General features: G+C 40.0%; 1 protein-coding gene across 2 annotated transcripts in view; it reads right to left on the reverse strand.

The window, feature by feature from the left end:
• Positions 1-18,227, reverse strand: part of KCNQ5 (potassium voltage-gated channel subfamily Q member 5) — a 480,883-nt gene that overhangs the window by 445,871 nt on the left and 16,785 nt on the right. The window lies entirely within an intron of this gene.

Genomic DNA, 18,227 nt, shown 5'->3' on the forward strand with positions numbered 1-18,227 from the left:
CTGCCTAGAATATGGGCAAGTGTACTAGAGAACCACTGTATCAGAGAGCACAGCTGGTCTGTGTCAGATCCTGCATAGATTATGAGCTGTATGCTATTCACAGGGGGGTGCTCCTGCAACAACCCCACCTGTTGATTCCGTTCTTCCCCCAGCCTTCCTGGGCTACTGTAGCATTGTCCCCCCACTTGTGTGATGAAGTAATAAAGAATGCAGGAATAAGACACACTGACTTGTTAGTGAGAAATGAGTGGAAGGCAGCCTCCAGCTGCTATGATAGTCCAGACAGGACAGTAAGGAGTGTGGAGGAGAGGAGCCCAGCATCCCTCTGCTAGTCCAAGGGCAATTGAATCTTTTTTTTACACATGAAGGGTGGGGGCTGACAGAGCTCAGCCCCCTGTTGCTATGACGATGATGGTTATCAGCCATACTGTACCATCTACCAGGAAAAATTAGGGCCAGGCACCCTTGATAGTCCTCACCGATGCTAGTCTGCATGGTTACCAGTCCTTTTGCACTGCCCCATGTGCCAATAGGCTGATGATGAAGACGGGTACCAGTTGTATTGCAGCATCAGCCACCCATGGCGCGGGGGAGCAAGGATGTTGGTGTTGAGTGCTGCAGCATCGGGTCTATCTGCAGCATTCAGTAAAGATAGGGTGACATGTTAAAGAGTCAAGAGAGGATTGTTTTCCCTTTCACTTCTGGGGTGGGTGGGGTGCGTAAATTGCCGAGCTATGCCCTGACCCACCGCGGACACTGTGTTTGACCCTAGAAGCATTTGGAGCTCAGCCAAGAATGCAAATACTTTTCGGAGACTGCAGGAACTGTGGGATAGCTTCAGTCCTCCAGTCCATGAGCGTCCATTTGATTCTTTGGCTTTCCGTTACGTTTGTCACGCAGCAGTGCGCTGAGCCCCTGCTATGGCGTCTGTCTGGAGATTTTTTAAAAATGATTTTGAATTTCGTCTTCTGTAACGGAGCGCCGATAGAACAGATTTGCCTGCCCTTACAGCGATCACATCCGCATGGTCCATGCGGGAGCTCTTTCTTTATTTTGATTTTTAAATGCATCGCCACACATGCTGATCTGAGCTCCACGCTAGGCAAACAGGAAATATTCAAAAGTTCTCGGGGCTTTTCCTGTCTACCTGGCCACTGCATCCAAGTTCAGATTGCTGTCCAGAGCGGTCAGTGGTGCACTGTGGGATACCGCCCGGAGGCCAATACCGTCGATCTGCGGCCACACTAACCCTAATCCGATATGGTAATTCCGATACTAGCGCTACTCCTCTCGTTAGGGAGGAGTACAGAAACCGGTTTAAAGAGCCCTTTATACCGATATAAAGGGCCTCTCAGGGTACGTCTACACTACGGGATTATTCCGAATTTGCATAAACCGGTATTGTAAAACAGATTTTATAAAATCGGGTGGAGCGCGGCCATACTAAGCACATTAAATCGGTGGTGTGCGTCCATGGTCCGTGGCTAGCGTCGATTTCTGGAGCGTTGCACTGTGGGTAGCTATTCCCTAGCTATCCCATAGTTCCCGCAGCCTCCCCCGCCCCTTGGAACTTCCGGGTTGAGATCCCAGTGCCTGATGGGGCAAAAATCATTGTCGCGGGTGGTTCTGGGTAAATGTCATCAGTCACTCCTTCGTCTGGGAAAGCAACGGCAGACAAGCATTTCGCGCCTTTTCCCCCTGGATTGCCCTGGCAGATGCCATAGCATGGCAATCATGGAGCTTGTTTTGCCGTTTGTGACTCTCACCGTATGTGTACTAGATGCCGCTCACAGAGGCGATTCAGCAGCGCTACACAGAAGCATGCTTTTGCTTTTGCATGACAGCAGAGATGGTTACTAGCCATATTGCACCATCCAAACCCTTCCATAAATTGGAACTGAGGATGATCATGGCTACCAGTCCTTTTGTACCATTTGCTGCTAGTGCCCTGGCCAATCAGCCAGAAGATTGGTTACTAGCCATATTGCACCTTCCATCGTTTTGTACCATTAGCTGCTGTCATAAGTGCCCTGGCCGATCAGCCAGGGCGCAAAGCAAAATTGGGAATGACTCCTGAGTCAATCCCTCCTTTTTGGTATCTAAAAATAGAATCAGTGCTGCCTAATATAGGCAAGTGTACTAGAGAACCACCGTATCATAGAACCAGAGAGCACAGCTGCTCTGTGTCAGAGCCTGCAGAAATTATCGGTATGCTATTCACAGGGGTGCTCCTGTAACAACCCCACCTGTTGATTCCGTTCTTCCCCAGCCTTTCTTGGCTACCGTAGCATTGTCCCCACTTGTGTGATGAATTAATAAAGAATGCAGGAATAAGACACACTGACTTGTTAGTGAGAAATGAGTGGAAGGCAGCCTCCAGCTGCTATGATAGTCCAGACAGGACATTAAGCAGTGTGTAGGAGAGAAGCCCAGCATCCCACTGCTAGTCCAGGGGCAACTGAATCTTTTCTTTACACATGAAGGGTGGGGCTGATGGAGCTCAGCCCCTGTTGCTATGATGAGGATGGTTACCAGCCATATTGCACCATCCATCCACCAGAAAAATTAGGGCCAATAGGCTGATGACGAGGACGGATACCAGTCCTTTTGTACCATCAGCTGAGGCTGATCATGAGGATGGATTTCCAGCTTTTTGCATGATCAGCTGATGCTGATGATGAGGATGGATTGCCATCGTATTGTACCATCAGCCGCCCATGGCGGGGGGGGGGGGGAGCAAGGATGTTGGTGTTGACGGCTGCAGCATCGTGTCTATCTGCAGCATTCAGTAAAGATAGGGTGACATGTAAAAGAGTCAGAGGATTGTTTTACCTTTCGCTTCTGGGGGTGGGTGGGGGGTGGGTGAGTAGATTGCCAAGCTATGCCCTGACCCGCGGACACTGTGTTTGACCCTAGAAGCATTTGGAGCTCAGCCAAGAATGCAAATAATTTTCGGAGGCTGCAGGAACTGTGGGATAGCTTCAGTCCTCCAGTCCATGAGCATCCATTTGATTCTTTGGCTTTCCGTTACGCTTGTCACGCTGCAGTGCGCTGAGTCCCTGCTATGGCGTCTGTCTGGAGATTTTTAAAAAAGGATTCTGAATTTCATCTTCTGTAACGGAGCGCTGATAGAACGGATTTGCCTGCCCTTACAGCGATCACATCCGCATGGTCCATGCGGGAGCTCTTTTTTTAGTTTGATTTCGGACTGCATCGCCACCCGTGCTGATCGGAGCTCCACGCTGGGCAAACAGGAAATATTCAAAAGTTCGCGGGGCTTTTCCTGTTTACCTGACCACTGCATCCGAGTTCAGAATGCTGTCCAGAGCGGTCACTGGTGCACTGTGGGATAGCTCCCGGAGGCCAATACCGTCGATCAGCGTCCACACTAACCCTAATCCGATATGTTAATACCGATACTGGCGTTACTCCTCTCGTTAGGGAGGAGTACAGAAACCAGTTTAAAGAGCCATTAAAATCGATATAAGGTGCCTCGTGTGGTGGGGGGTGTGGTTTAATCGGTTTTTGCGCCTAAAACCGATTTAAACGCCTAGTGTAGACCAGGCCTCAGTGTGGACGGGTGTGGCGTTAAATCGGTTTTACGCTCCTAAATCCGGTTTAAACGCCTAGTGTAGACCAGGCCTTAGACACATCACCAATTCCCTCAGCCACCCAGCAACCTGCACCCACACACTTTCAGTTACGTATGTGATTAGGGCATGATCCAGCAAAGCACTTAAGCATCTGCTAACTTTAAGCATCTTAACAGTCCTGTGGAAGTCAGTAGATATATCCATGTGCTTAATACTTTACGAGGCTGAAGCCTCAATTACATACAGGCAGAATGACTGCACATTCACTTAGTTACTGTAGTCATAGAAGCTAGGCAGACTACGTACCAAACATGTTAATTACAATGCATTCAGAAACACTCAGCCACTGTGGGTGCTCCATCGGATGTTTATAAATCTGACCTTTTAAAGGCACCCCCATCACTAGTATTTATATGTATTTTTGTAATACTAAATGCTGATTTTGAGCATGTTGTCCTATGTATTTCTGAAGTATTGACAGTGGATTTTTTTCATCTGGTAGCCCTATAACCAAGACAGAAATTCACTTCCCCTTTTTGCAAATTATTAAAATTGAAAATTAGCAGGAGAAAATGGAACATTAAAAATATTTTTTAAAATTATATAATTTTCCTGTAAGCCAGGGATTCAAAACCAAATCTCTGGCTTGGCCCATCTCTACCTCCAATGTTTCATAATAAAGGAGACTTATTTAAAATAATTTGTAAAGACCTGCTGAAAGTCTCATGAAAAGACATTACTACCTACTGTTGTGCAGAGAATGATATATTTTTTTTATACAGGGCTATATATAAAAGCACTCTAAGCAATTTACAATAAAATATGCAGATTAAATGACTTAAACATCCACCAGCAAAACAATTTCACTCAGTATAAAGCATAGCCAGTTTGCAAACATTAATCACGCAAACATTTATTCTATACAAAATTACAAGACAGCACAGTGCACATTCTAGACTAAGTAAAACTTCATTTAAAAAAAATTCAGTAACGAAGGCACACCAAATTAAGAAGCTTCTGTTTTCATTAGGCTGGGCTCTTGATGTTCAGGAGAAAATTTTTACTCAGGCTTTGTTTTACTGTTTTTAGTGCTTTTATTTAATAATGGGGGGTGGAAAAGGGACGAGGTAGAGTTAAAAAACACCTGTTAGCTCACGAAAGCTCATGCTACAATAAATTTGTTAGTCTTTAAGGTGCCACAAGTACTCCTGTTTTTTCTGTTAATTTATGTAGCACATCCAATGTAAGCTAATTCCTTACTGCATAGATTCAGCAAAGCACTGGGGAGTAATTTTAAATGTTTTAAATGATGGGGCTTCTACCAAGCTTTTTCGGAGCAGGGACATCGCTAAGCTGTTTTTGGGAGGCACAGGGCCCCTCGTTCCTGTAGTTCATCCATCCGCCTACAGGTCTGAGCTCACCCAATAGAAGCTACAGAGTTCACTATACTCAGCATTCTTGGCTGCTTCCCTATGTTCACTCCCTCCCTCCCTGCTCCTAGCAGGCACACAGTATATTTAGAGAATTTTCCCCAGATAACAGTTCTAAATGTTGACAACTATGCACAAGACATTATCATCACATAACATCAGCACTTCTCCAGGATGGGAACAGGGAGTGATTTCTCATCTCTCTATCCCCAACCCCTCCTTTGACTGCCTGCATAGAACAAAAAAAAGGGAGGTGGGGAGAGAGAACAATGGTGTATCCGATACAGTAAATCTCTTTCTATTTCATCCAAAATTTCAGTTGGATGAAACCTAAGTGACAAGATGATTCTAAAATAATCCAATTTGCACCGTATTTTAGACTGTAAACTCTTTGGGGCCAGGATCTCCTTTTCTTTATAAAGGATCATGCACAATTACGGTACAAGAGAAATATCGCCATCTTTGCCACCCTTTTAGGTCCTTATTCAGCACTCCTTACTCAGGCAAAACTAAGTGAATTCTCAGTAGTGCCATATAGACTTAGACTATCACCTCAATGCTCAGAGACATGATGCCTCCACTACACAGTTAGAATCTTATTCGCCTTTTTAATGCTGTACTGTATCACATTTCTAACTAATATCTAGTGCTTTTTAGCGGGGGCGGGGACACACTAAATCTTCACCCTACTGTAACAGGGACAGCTCGGAGGGCCATCCGTCCCAGAGGTTAGTGCACCCAACTTCCAGCCTCTGTTAGGGAAGTAGAGGTACCTGTTCCTGACCTTAAGCCAGGGACCTTCAGCTTTCCACCCGCATCCAGGTCTAGGCCCTTAGGAAGGTGTGGTAGAGGGACCCTGACCCTCCTTCTCCACTTGGCACCAGTCCAGGGCCCTGTGGGAAGCAACACTATCAGGGTCTTCTCTGCAGAGAGTCTGACTTGCTTCCCTGAGCTACTTTCTACCTATAGATCCCTTCAGTTTGAGACATGGCGTCTATAGTCCAAACAATCAAACACCATACAACAAAAGAGTCCAAAGGAGCAGAGCCCTTCCAGACTTGCAAGTTCGCAAACTGGGTATGGTTGGAGAAGGCTCTGCCTGTGGGCCTTACCTGCTATGTGTTCCCTGTCAGGCTCAACCTTCTGTCTGGCTTCCTGGAGGAAGATTCCTCTCTCCTGCAGCCTGTCCACAACCCTTTGCCTCAGACTCTTTTAACCTGCACATCCAGTCCAGAGCATGCTCAGTAGGTCTGGGGCAGGGAGCTACCTGGACCCAGTATTCCCTTTTAACCCCTTTGGGCCCAAACTGGGGATTGTATACCCCTTCCCACCCACCATCTTGCCATTTTCTTTTTTATAACTCTGACTCTAAATATAAGGAATCAGATTTCAAGAATAGTGGCGCTGATCCTGGTTTAACTGTAGGATCCAAAAATAAATACAAATATCACATTCACCTTGCTCTGCTACTTTGTGTGCATGTGTTTGGTTTATTAAGAAGTGGGATGATGGGAAGAGAATAGCATACCTTATATTTAAGTTACAATGGCTGGCATGATAGAAATCTCATTTGCCTGCTCATTGGATACAACTATTAACCAGCATACTGTATCAGCAAGAGGTCCTTTACAAACAGAACAACACTATTTTTCTTGCATGGGATTTTCAAAGATACTGCATAGTATCAGGTGAATTTCAATGGGAGATGGGTGCTTTTATAAAAATCCCAATCTCCGTGAGACACACCAGAGAGGAATCCAGAAATGCCAGTGCTGAGACATAGCACTAGTTTCTGATCTTTGATTTATATTGATATATATTTATAAATATATTGTATACAAAACAGAGGTCCAAAGCATCCTTAAAACAGCTAGAGAAAGCCAACTGAGAATAACCTGTGTGTTGGGGGATGCTCCACTAATGGAAATTTGTCAGAGATAGCTCCTCGGCCCCCTTCCTGCCACCCTGCATAAGGAGAGGAAGGGGGATCTGTCAGGGGCTTTCCAGTTGCAGAGAGGGGAGGAGGGGTGACAAAGTTAAGCTCCCCCCATGCCTGATTTTCCCATGGCTTCAGGTCCCTGATCTCTTCCACTGAAGTTTTAACTTACACTAGGGCTGCGGGGCAGAGGACCAGAGAGCGCCAAGCAGTCCTTGTGGTCCCCCTCATGTCTGAGCAGAGCTCAGCGATAATGGACAATCAAGCCCAGACACTCTGCAAAGACCAAATGAACCAGTTTTACTGGGTCAGTCCCAGTTTTTAAATATGATCTCCCTGGAACTTCTGCAGAGGTACCTGAAACATCAAAGACTTCTTTTCAGTCAGAACATTTGGGTTTTTACATAACTACGGAACATTTGTTCAAGATTAGATCTGCCTAGTAAACAGAATTTCCATTCCACGAAATGTGTCACCAAGACAAAAATTGAAAATGTATTTTTCCCCATGGGACTAAAATACCAAAATACTGTGTTTTGGAAATAATCAAACAAAATATCCTCGCTGAAGTCCCCCACTTCTTGCCTGTTGGGCTGCCCAGCTGACAGGCTAGCAGGCTATCCTATCTTCCCTTCTGCCTATGTGGCAGATCACCTTGCTGCCCAGGAGTCTGGGCAGCCTGCCAAGCAGACAGAGGGAAAGACAGGGAACCCAGGAAGTTGGACAGTCTGAAAGCCCCTCAACCAGGCAGGTAGGAAGCTGGGCAGCCCACCAGATGGGCAACCCAGGGAATTCAGAAAGCAGGGCAGCTTACTAGGTCAACAGAAGGGGACATGAAGTAGGCATCCCATGGAGCTGAGCAGCTCATCAGCATGCCAGGTGGTCAGAAAGAGAGCTGGACAGCCCTGCAGGTAGAGAGAGGGGGAGCCAGGTAGGCTGGGAGGAAGCCTGCCTGGTTTCCACTGAAAGTTTTAACAGAATCGACACATTCCCATTAAAAAATTCAATTCCATCAAATCAGAATTTATGACCAACTTGATGCAAGATGTGTTGCTGTTACAAATAGATTTCCCGGGGTTAACTCAGTAGAATGAATGTTCAGCAAGATTAACAGTGTCTGGAGCGAAGAGAATCTCAAAAGGAGCTTAGACACTATCAAAACTGCTCTTTTGCTCAGGAGTGAAACGTGATGACCCTTGTTCAGCGTTTCATGATGAATTCAATCAGAACACTAAGCATATGTCTACCCTGCACCATAATGCAGATGACGGGCATGTGAACTGCAGAACTCATCAAATAGTTGCATTCTAGCTTCCCTATGGGGACACTCTTGGCATGAGTTAACAGGTACCTAGTTTGCAAAAACGTATTCCTCTTTCAAACATTATGGCAAATTAGGTACCTTTTCGTTCAGACCTGCAGCATCCTCATGGGGTAGTTCGAATGCAACTCTTTGGTGTGCTCTGCAATTCACGTGCCTGTAGTCCAGAATACAGAATGGTGTAAACAAGTCCTAAATTACGGGAAAAAATCCTCCAGTCCAAGAAATACGTACATGCCACTGTTGAGTCAGAAACAGGCAGTAACAACACCAGAACACAGTTTTAAAGGCTGTATGTTTGTCTTTTGTATGAGTACGTTGTGACATAGAAAATGCCACAAAAGCGTTTCTGTATTGTGAAAATATGGTTACCCTAAATAGCTCAGAAAAATGCATGCCAAATGGGTAGCACAACTTACAACAAAGAATGATCTTGTGTTAGTTCTGTCTGTACAGCTTTGGGCAAGGTTTCCGTTAACTATGCTTACCACATGCCTATGTTCATGAACAAAACAAATAAATTAGAGCTGCATTTAGACCCAGTTAACTCTAGCTTGATCCAAAGATACTCACTGTATTTAATTTTGTCTTGTATTACATTTTGCAGTTAGGGTTGCAGCAACCATTCTACCTCTCAGAAAGGAGAAAGGATATCAAAAACTTGATTTTTGGCTGTTACTTCATGCCTTAGACCAAAAAAAAAAAAAGAGACCAAAAAAAGTAAGCAATACTAGACTAAGATTAACTTCTCTTCACAAAGGGACATGCCTCGTTCATTTATGTTCTTTCAAATATGGAGTTCTGAAATGTTTAAATAAACTAAACAAATATTTCTAACTCACAATAGAAACTTTGAGTTTGATTACTTTCAAAACAAAAAGTCTGTTTCATCTTACAGTCTATCAATCACAGGTTAAAAATACTTGCCTATATGGATGAATGACATCCATTCCTTGTTATGCATCCAAATCCATACCGAGGATATCAAATATCCACAGAACGTCCTCAAATGTTGGATTTTGTATTTGCATCTTCAAGTTTCCATTAAAGATGTTTAAAAAGGTAGAAAGATTCTAATTAATATCAAGAGTTATGTGCACTGTTTATTTCCATATTGTATAGTAAGAGAACATGTTAAACTCAGGAAATACTACTCAGATATGCTAAGTTTCAAGGAATTTGCAAATAATTAATATATGCAGGTCTAAATCTCTCATTTTCAGTCAAACCATCCCTTCTTATAGGATCTATTCTAAGCCATCTTTAATAAGAAAGCAATAACCAGGGGCTGCCAGTACAGAAGTCTGCTGCTAGGTTAGAAGTTTGCGGTTGCATGTTATCCCACTATTTAGTGATACGTTTGTGAGGATGAGAGATCAGAATGGAGCCCTTTGTAACAGAATAGAGCCCTTCATAACAACAAAAACAAAAGCTAGCCTTTTCTGGTTTGCGTGCAATGCAAGCTGTATTGCACACTGCAGCCAGACAGAATGAAGGATGATTAAGTATAGTATATTGGGCACTCTGAGTTGAACTGTGTCTCCCTAACAGAGAAAAACAGTAAACAGCGAAATATAAATTTAAAATACATTCAGCCAAACCCCAACAGATGCCGAATGCTTGTTGAACATCTGAAACTCCTATTGACTTCAATGCGGAGAGCAGGTACTGAAACACTTCTCTGGATTTGGCCCCGAGAGGAAAAACCAACCTCAGCCAAAATTTCTCTTCTGGGAAAGAATGGGTAGGTATGGGCTGAATGTGCCTGTCACAAGTGCCTCTTTAATAACTTGTGTTGCTCTTAAGCAGTGCTTACCAATAGTTGAAGTCTCTCTGTCTCTTTCTCCTCTTGCTTGAATTTCTTAAAATATTATTAATGTAGTTTTGTGCTGCCTGGTGCCCCTTTCAGGCTAAGTAGCTGTGCTTTGCTTCAGAAATGGAAGTAATATGACCACCCACATTCTGACAATCAGCCTCCTTTTGTGAATCCTATTCTGAAATGGCAAGCTAGAACAAGAATGTAGCAAGGAAACTGGGCTGGAACTCTCTTGAACACAGGTTCTCTAGCAAGATTAATCAGTGTTTTCTAATGTTGGTTGTGTGTGAGGGAAAGAGGGAAAGGATAGAAAATGGGTTGAGAGTAGAACTGGTCAGAGATTTTTTGGCTAAATGTTTCTTCATTAGAACATGCCAATTCATTAAAATTGATATTTTTGTCATTTTCAACAAATTTCTCAACTCAAAAGCATGTTGAAAAATGTTTCAAAGTTGTTGAAACTTTTTGCATTGACATTTTCAAAAAGTCCATTTTGAAGTGACTTTTATTTAGAAATTAGGGAATATTTTTAATGTTAAAAATTGAAACAAAACATTTTGATTGACCTGAGCCATCCCCCACCCATCCCCATTGTTGGCAAAAATTTTGAAGATTTTGACCTTTTGCCCTGATTCAGGATAGGAAAAAGTTTCAACAAAATCTCAAAATTTTTCCTGGGCAGGAAAATCATTTCCTGCCTAGCTCTAGTTGAGAATAGCCTCTTTTACATTATTGATTTTTAATACTGAAACTCACTTTTGGCAAATACTTATTAGGGGGATAAACTTGTATATACACTAATAATTGCTTCAACAGGTCTATACTGCACTGCTTACATTCACATAATGAGCAGTATGCAGGGAGCTGTGAAAAGCAGGCAGCAAAATGAGAGAAATGAAAGGCAAGGTTAAAAGAAAAGAAATATTAAAGATTCAAAATAAATACAGCAAGAAATAAATGTTCATTTGATTCATTTCTTATATCAATACTGTAAAAATATATCTGGTAAAGTTTTGGGATGTTTTATAATAAAATTTAATAGAAAAATGTCCTTCCCTTTAAAAAGAATGAAAATACCACAGATATTTCCCAGAATTCCAGCTGTCAACTGTATGTTTGCATTCTCTTGTGTCTGCAGTGTTATTACATTTTCCTTTCTAGGTAATTTAAAGATGTATTCCTTGGTATTTAGCAGATATTACAAAGTGCGTTTTACTTTTATAAAATTTTTATTTAACTAAATACTGTAGCTCATTTTCATATAATAGGAAACTTACTGTTTATGTTACAGAATTATGCAATTTTAAGGTAGACAGAGGTTTCTATTGACAATTCCACTTGCAGACAAGTTTTAGTGAGGAAAAAGGAATCTCCACCAATTAAAGAGCCCAGATTCACACACCATCCCAATTTAAAAGTATATTGTTTTTCAAAATAGAGGGGAGAGAGAATAATGCAGCAGAAAGGGCTAAGAGAGAAATTCTAAACCTAACAGTTATCTAATCAAACATAATATTTACACCACCATAAACAGCAGAATAGACTATACAAATTAGAAACAAATTCTTACTAAAAGGTTAGGTTTAATGGAACAATAGGAGGCCAAGCAAGGGATCAGAATTTAAGACTGAGTTCCATACTTCCCACTCCTTAATGTTCTGAACTGCACTGACAGACACTGGTGGGAAACATGCCCAGCCTTTTTCATCCAAAGTTGGAGTTGCTGCAATGCATCAGTTCTGAAAGTAGGGGAAAGGGAAAATAATAGGAGATCTCACAAAATTCTGGAAAGTATTAACAAGAGACTTCTTGGTTTATGATACCTACAAAAATTTTGAAGTTTGCATAACTAAATATATTGTTTTTTTAACAACTTTAAGTTCTTCAGCTGCCTGGTTTTCCAATAGACAAATGTGAAAGATTTTTACTGTATACAAGCATGTCATGTTATGTGAAAATAAATACATTTCTACTCTATTTATTGCATTTTGAGGGAACAAAATATTATAACAAACTTCTATATTCAATCAATCCCTCGATTGTTATCCAAGATTAATTTGGTCCATTATGTATGCAAAAGCGATTGTGTACTTAAAAGAGTTTAATGCAGTTACTAATGCATCCAATATAATCTTTGTCAAGAAGGGAAAATGTAAGATCATATAATTCCACTCTGTGCAGAATATTTTATTCAAGCATTTATAGTCAAATACATTGATTTCCATATCTAGCTGGTGGGTTCAAATCCAGTCATTAAAGACAGAAAATTATTACCATTTTTTACTGCACTGCGGCTCATCATGGGACATGAATTGATGCCTTTGGTCTTGTTCCCAGTGGACATCACAAACCTAACACAAATGTCACTAATTAGCACACAATACATAGCTCTGTTCACATCACCTTTAGAGGCCTCAGGAGAGGGCCAGAGAACAATGGCAAACCAATTTGTGGAATTTTACAACATATGCAAAGATATATACCTCTACCCCGATATAACGCCGTCCTCGGGAGCCAAATTTTTTTTACCGTGTTATAGGTGAAACCGCGTTATATCAAACTTGCTTTGATACGCCAGAGCACACAGACCTGCCCCCCGCCCCCCGGAGCGCTGCTTTACCACATTATATCTGAATTCGTGTTATATTGGGTCACATTATATCAGAGTAGAGGTGTACATATTGTATATGATCTGTAGGATACAGTATCTGTAGGATACAGATTTCCAGGAATCTCCGTCTAGTACATTCCATAGGAACTAAATGCATGATAAAAAGGTTAAAGAGAGAATCTTCTCTGATCATTTAGAAATAGGGAGCTGCAGGAAAATGCATTACTCTAGTTAACTTTAGCAATAGGTTCATCATAATTAAAAATACAATCATGTCTAATTTTCCATTGTATAGTGTATCTTCTCTGAAGTTATTTTAGGACTAGAAATATATCAATTGTATTTCTTGCATTTTGTTTGGCTCAAAAGTTGTTTAGAATGTGATGCTGCAGGGCTGCACCTAATTATTTTGAGGGTATCCAGAAATAGGTGTACATGACTCAGAGTTTTTGTGTACTTAACCAAACAATCAGACCACAAGACAGACAACGGCTACAGTTAAATTAAGCAAAAAGACACCAGTTGGAACATTTATCAGCACATTTTCATGCAAGGAAGAGGTCCAGACCAGGAAGCATAAGTTTACAATAGCAATTCTATTCATTAATGTTGTTATGAATATCTTCACAAATCACTACTTGGAACTCATTTTATTCAGTCAGAAAACATGCCACACTTTATAATAGGAGATCAAGCATAAAGTGAGGATAAAGGCTTTGTTTAACAATCTTAATAAAAATCAATATTCTTGGCGGCTAAAGTGAGAGACCTACTATATAGTCTGTTATAATCAATCACATTTTTAACCCTATAAATACTTCATTTTGACAAAATACCAGTTGAGAATAATAATATAATTTTAACTACAGCTAAGGTTTTTCAAAAAAATCTGTCTCCCACTGTGTACAGCATAGCTACAGAAAAGGGCAAGGGGGGCAGGGATGGAAATAATACATGGTAATCTAAAGGTATCATTAACATGAGTTTGGGAAGGTTGCTTGCTTATTAGTGGGAAAGCCATAAACTAATTATGCAGGTCATTCCAAACTACTGCTGATAAACTCTTCAGACCACATCATAATATATTTTGCTTATGCTACATAAAAAGTGACAAATTCCATGCTGACTCTATTAAGTATGACTTAAAATATTTATGTAGATTGCAAAAGGTTTAAATAAGTGCAAGCTATGGCCCTGAATATTTTTTAAAACTACATTTTATTTATTGGCACTATATCACATCCAGCCACCTGTAAAACCAAGTTATTTTAAGTACCATCTTCAGGTCTTGCAGTGATAGTAATATATAACTTCTGAAAATGATCTCACAAATTTAAAGTATGTCAGAGACTGGATACCTCCCAAACTGCCAAAGCTAAATACAAATACTCTCTAACATTAGATATCCTGAATTCCCAGATCTTCAAAGGGAAAAGATAAGTGTTTCTAGGTCTGATTTTTTAACAAAATGGAAAACCTTAAACATTTCAAGGTTCAGGACTCAATACTGCCTTGAATAGGAATGATTTTCAGGGGGAAAACTATCTTTACAGGGAAAAAGGAAACATTTTGGTGCCCAAGAGCCAAGTTCTTTTTTTTGTCTTCCATTTTTGTTGTTTGTTTTTGTACTTCGGTTTTGATTTTTTGGTTGTTTGTTTTATGGTTGGTGGGTTTAATTTGATTTAGTTTGGTTTAAATGGTGGTTGAGAAGTTTGGAATGTTAAAAATAATTGTGGCTAAGATGAATCATTGGGCAGAGTGCAGGTATTCAGTGTTGCCAAAGAAATACAGTTTATCACATAACCCAATAGTTTACTGCATAGCTGTAAAAGCAAAGGAATCTATTGCATGGATATCATAAACTACATAGGTATTTATGCCCTATACATGTTATGCATCTACTGGGGTTTACCATTTAAAAAAAAAAGCAGCATTTACCAAAAGGTATCTGAATTTACAACAATATTCCTCTATGTTTAGAGCAAGAGATAGCAGTAACCATGTGGTAACCCTTGGCAAATGCTAAGATTTTTATTAATTATAATACGTATATTTGAAATCAAGTATCTAGTGAGAATGTGTACCAAGAATAAGAACAACGTGCCTGTGTTTCTTAAGACCTGTGTTACTAACAGTTGAAAAAGATTCTCCTTGAGATCAGATGTCAGGAACCAGTACTGTTGCAGCTGGAAGATCTGAGTTCTATCCCCACTACTGCCATGAAGTTCCAAAAGCACAGAGATAACTATTCTGCATAGCCACAGAGTTGTCATATTGGTTTCAGCAGAAGCAACACTTGAACTAGTGCAGACATCATAGTATTAAAGAAAAGATTTGTTTAGTCTGAGAGAGTGTAAGTAATTGTCTCATGTGTACCGCTACCAGCTACTGAATGGAATCGGAGCTGCTCAACTGGGTGTCATACTGATAACAACGAAAAGTAGGTTATTTTAGTTCACGTAATGGGGCCTGGGTTTGGATATGGAAGATCTGAATTCTAATCTCACTGTGAGTTCCTAGTGGCCACACTGTGCACTTGCTCTTATTACAGAATTTTGATAACAGAGACTCCTTCAGTCTAACAAACAAAGGTATAACAACATCCAATGGGTAGAAGTTGAAGCTAGACAAATTCAGACTAGAAATAGGTCACAACTTTTTTTAACAGTAAGGGTAATGAACCATTGAAACAATTCACCATCACAAAAAATGTATAAAGCAAGAATGGACATTTTACTAAAAGTTATGCTTTAGGTCAACCACAGTTACTGGACTTGAAGCACTGAATTAATTGATCTCAGTAGTCACTTCTGGCCTTAAAGTGTACGATTTATGGTACTAAATGCACTCACATTCTAAATAGTCTAACAGCTGTATGCAACAGGCAGATGTTGACTACTTTAAAACTTTATGCTTTTCAGAGCAGCTCTGTTGAATAGCAATTCTACTACTTACATTTAAACAAACTAACCAAGCATTCAAATCACTAGTAAATTCACTGCTGAAAAGTTTGTGGTATACAATGCACACATTAACATATTTTCAAACATTCATACTGTAACTTTCATATTGCATAGCCAAAGTTTACAAACTTCTAAGTGTATATTACTGTATAACTATATAATCTCAAATTTAAAGATTCAGATATTTTTTAACTGTTTCTCTTCCTGTGCTCCCAAAGTAATGGATTTGGGTCCATTTAAAATCAGGCTGAACATGACTCAGTATTTCTAAAAACCCTCCTCCCTCAAATAACCCCTCCCACCCCCATCTGAATTTCTGGCCACTGTCAAAGACAGGCTACTGGGCTAGATGTTGCATTTGCCTGACCCAGTATGGCCGTTCATATGTTTTTATGTCACCAATACAAAATAAAGGCCTCAGGCCAAATTTGGGTCCTATATGATTTTTGGGCTCAGACAAACATAGGTGAGTGCTGCAAAAGCAGCATGTAAAAAGAGCTCATATTCAAGCTTGGGAACAGATCCCTAAATAGATTATTCTTGCAGGGGCAGAAGTATTTTGTATGAGATGTGGGACAGCTGAGTAAGACAGCAGATCTCCAAAGCAAAAATATGTTATCCATGACATTTTGCCCCCAAATACCTCCTCTACACCTTTGATGGTGGGGTTTGAAGGAGCTCAGTTACACTTCTAGGCTACTTCCTTTCATGTATATAAAAATACAGATGATGTAGGGTGAATGTAGGCATTTATAGAAAACATGATGATGTTGAAATGTTTTCATTGCAACAGCTTAGTCATTATTAATTAGTGACATAAAGCACTCAAGCAAAAAGAGAGATAAGATAGTAAACTCTCTGGAGTACAGACTATCTCCATTTTAGATAAACTGTAACAAGTGAAGAAACCTCCACAAATGACAGAGATTAGGAGAGATTAAGGGTGAGGAGTAAAGGTACTGCCAATGAGGTCAGCAATTGTGATTACAAGAAAAATCAAATACATTGACAAGGCCTTGAAGAGCAGTAGACTTATGTACATAATATTTTTCTTCAAAATCTGTGTTTTCATAAAATATTTACTATATTCTTTGCTAATTTGCTCATCTGTTGACTGTTTTTGAGGGGTTTCTTTTAAACAGGGTTTTAATTTTAATCAGTAGCTTAGCTTCAACCACTAGCAATCTGACTGTCTGACATTCATTGCACTAGATATAAATGTAAAATAATGAAATGTTTGTATTTTAGATTCATAATCGGAATTCATTTCAGTATTTATCATAAAAAACTATGCTATTAGACACTGAATCGCATTAGTGTTGGAACATAATACATGAACAGCTTTCAAACTAAACTGAAATATCAAAGAGTTTCTTGAAAAACTGAATTATTTAAGATTGGTTTTAGATTAGGAATATATCCAGGTTTCCATGCCTTGACTGTTCCATTGTTTCATTTATGGATAAAATGTTATGTAGTAAATTACCTGTAAGATATTTAGTGCACAGAATTTGGAAACTCTAGGTTCCTTTTGTAACAGTAAATTTTATGATTATTTTTCTTTAAAATAATTTCACCATTTGTAACCCATTTTATTCATTGCTGCCTGCTGAAGAAAAGATCTAAAGATACAGTCTAAGGTGTATTCTAGAACCTTTTGATTGCCTTTTTAAGAAACGCTGTGGACCTGAAGTTTATGTAGCACAAGTGAAACTGAAATAGGCAGCAATGGATGACACACTACTGGCAAAAATCCAATCAGAATTTATTTTAAACTACTTTTGCATACACTCAAACCCCTCAGTAAATCCAAGAATTAAAAAAATGCTTTACCTTACTTATTATATCAGTGTAAGTTTTATTCTGAGTCAGGACTTCAAGATTTAGCCCAATACCAAAAGCCAGTAAATGTCCTTAAGATTTGGCCTGCTACTAATACACAGTAAATATCTTTCTATCCAAAAATATATTTACTATTAATATCTGAATGAACCAAACATTAAATCTTATTCTTTCAATTGAAATATGCTACAGAAACCATAATAAAAATGCATGTGCATTAATTTACTGGTATTCCATATTCTTTTCCATAGCTATGGTCAAGCTATGCCTCCTGCTCAGAAGCTGCCCACCTGAAAATATCATGTAAATCACTGGTGTTTTACCATTATGTTCTTTCTGTTATTCCTTTTGTAGAATATGTCTCCCTTTTCTAAGTGCTGCAGAAATGTGCTGGTGATTCAGTAGACAGCACATGTTATGCCAATATTAAACAGGGCCACATATTCTTTTTCTGCAAATGCCCAAACAGCTCAGTATTCAGGTAAACCTAAATATACTTAAATGCTACAGACAGCTATTTATGAGGCCAAAATAATGCAAATTCCACTATCCTGACATTACTACAACCTTCCAGGATATGAAATACTGTAATTAGAGGTCTACTCATCACCTCTACCCTGTGATGGGGTATTCTGTCCACTTGGGGCCCTGGAAAGTCACGAGGGTGGCCTCATCAGGAAGCCCTGAGGTTCCAGTCCAGGATTCTATGAAAGGA

This window comes from Mauremys reevesii, linkage group 3 (assembly GCF_016161935.1).
Source record: "Mauremys reevesii isolate NIE-2019 linkage group 3, ASM1616193v1, whole genome shotgun sequence".
In the NCBI taxonomy this organism is placed as follows: Eukaryota; Metazoa; Chordata; order Testudines; family Geoemydidae; genus Mauremys; species Mauremys reevesii.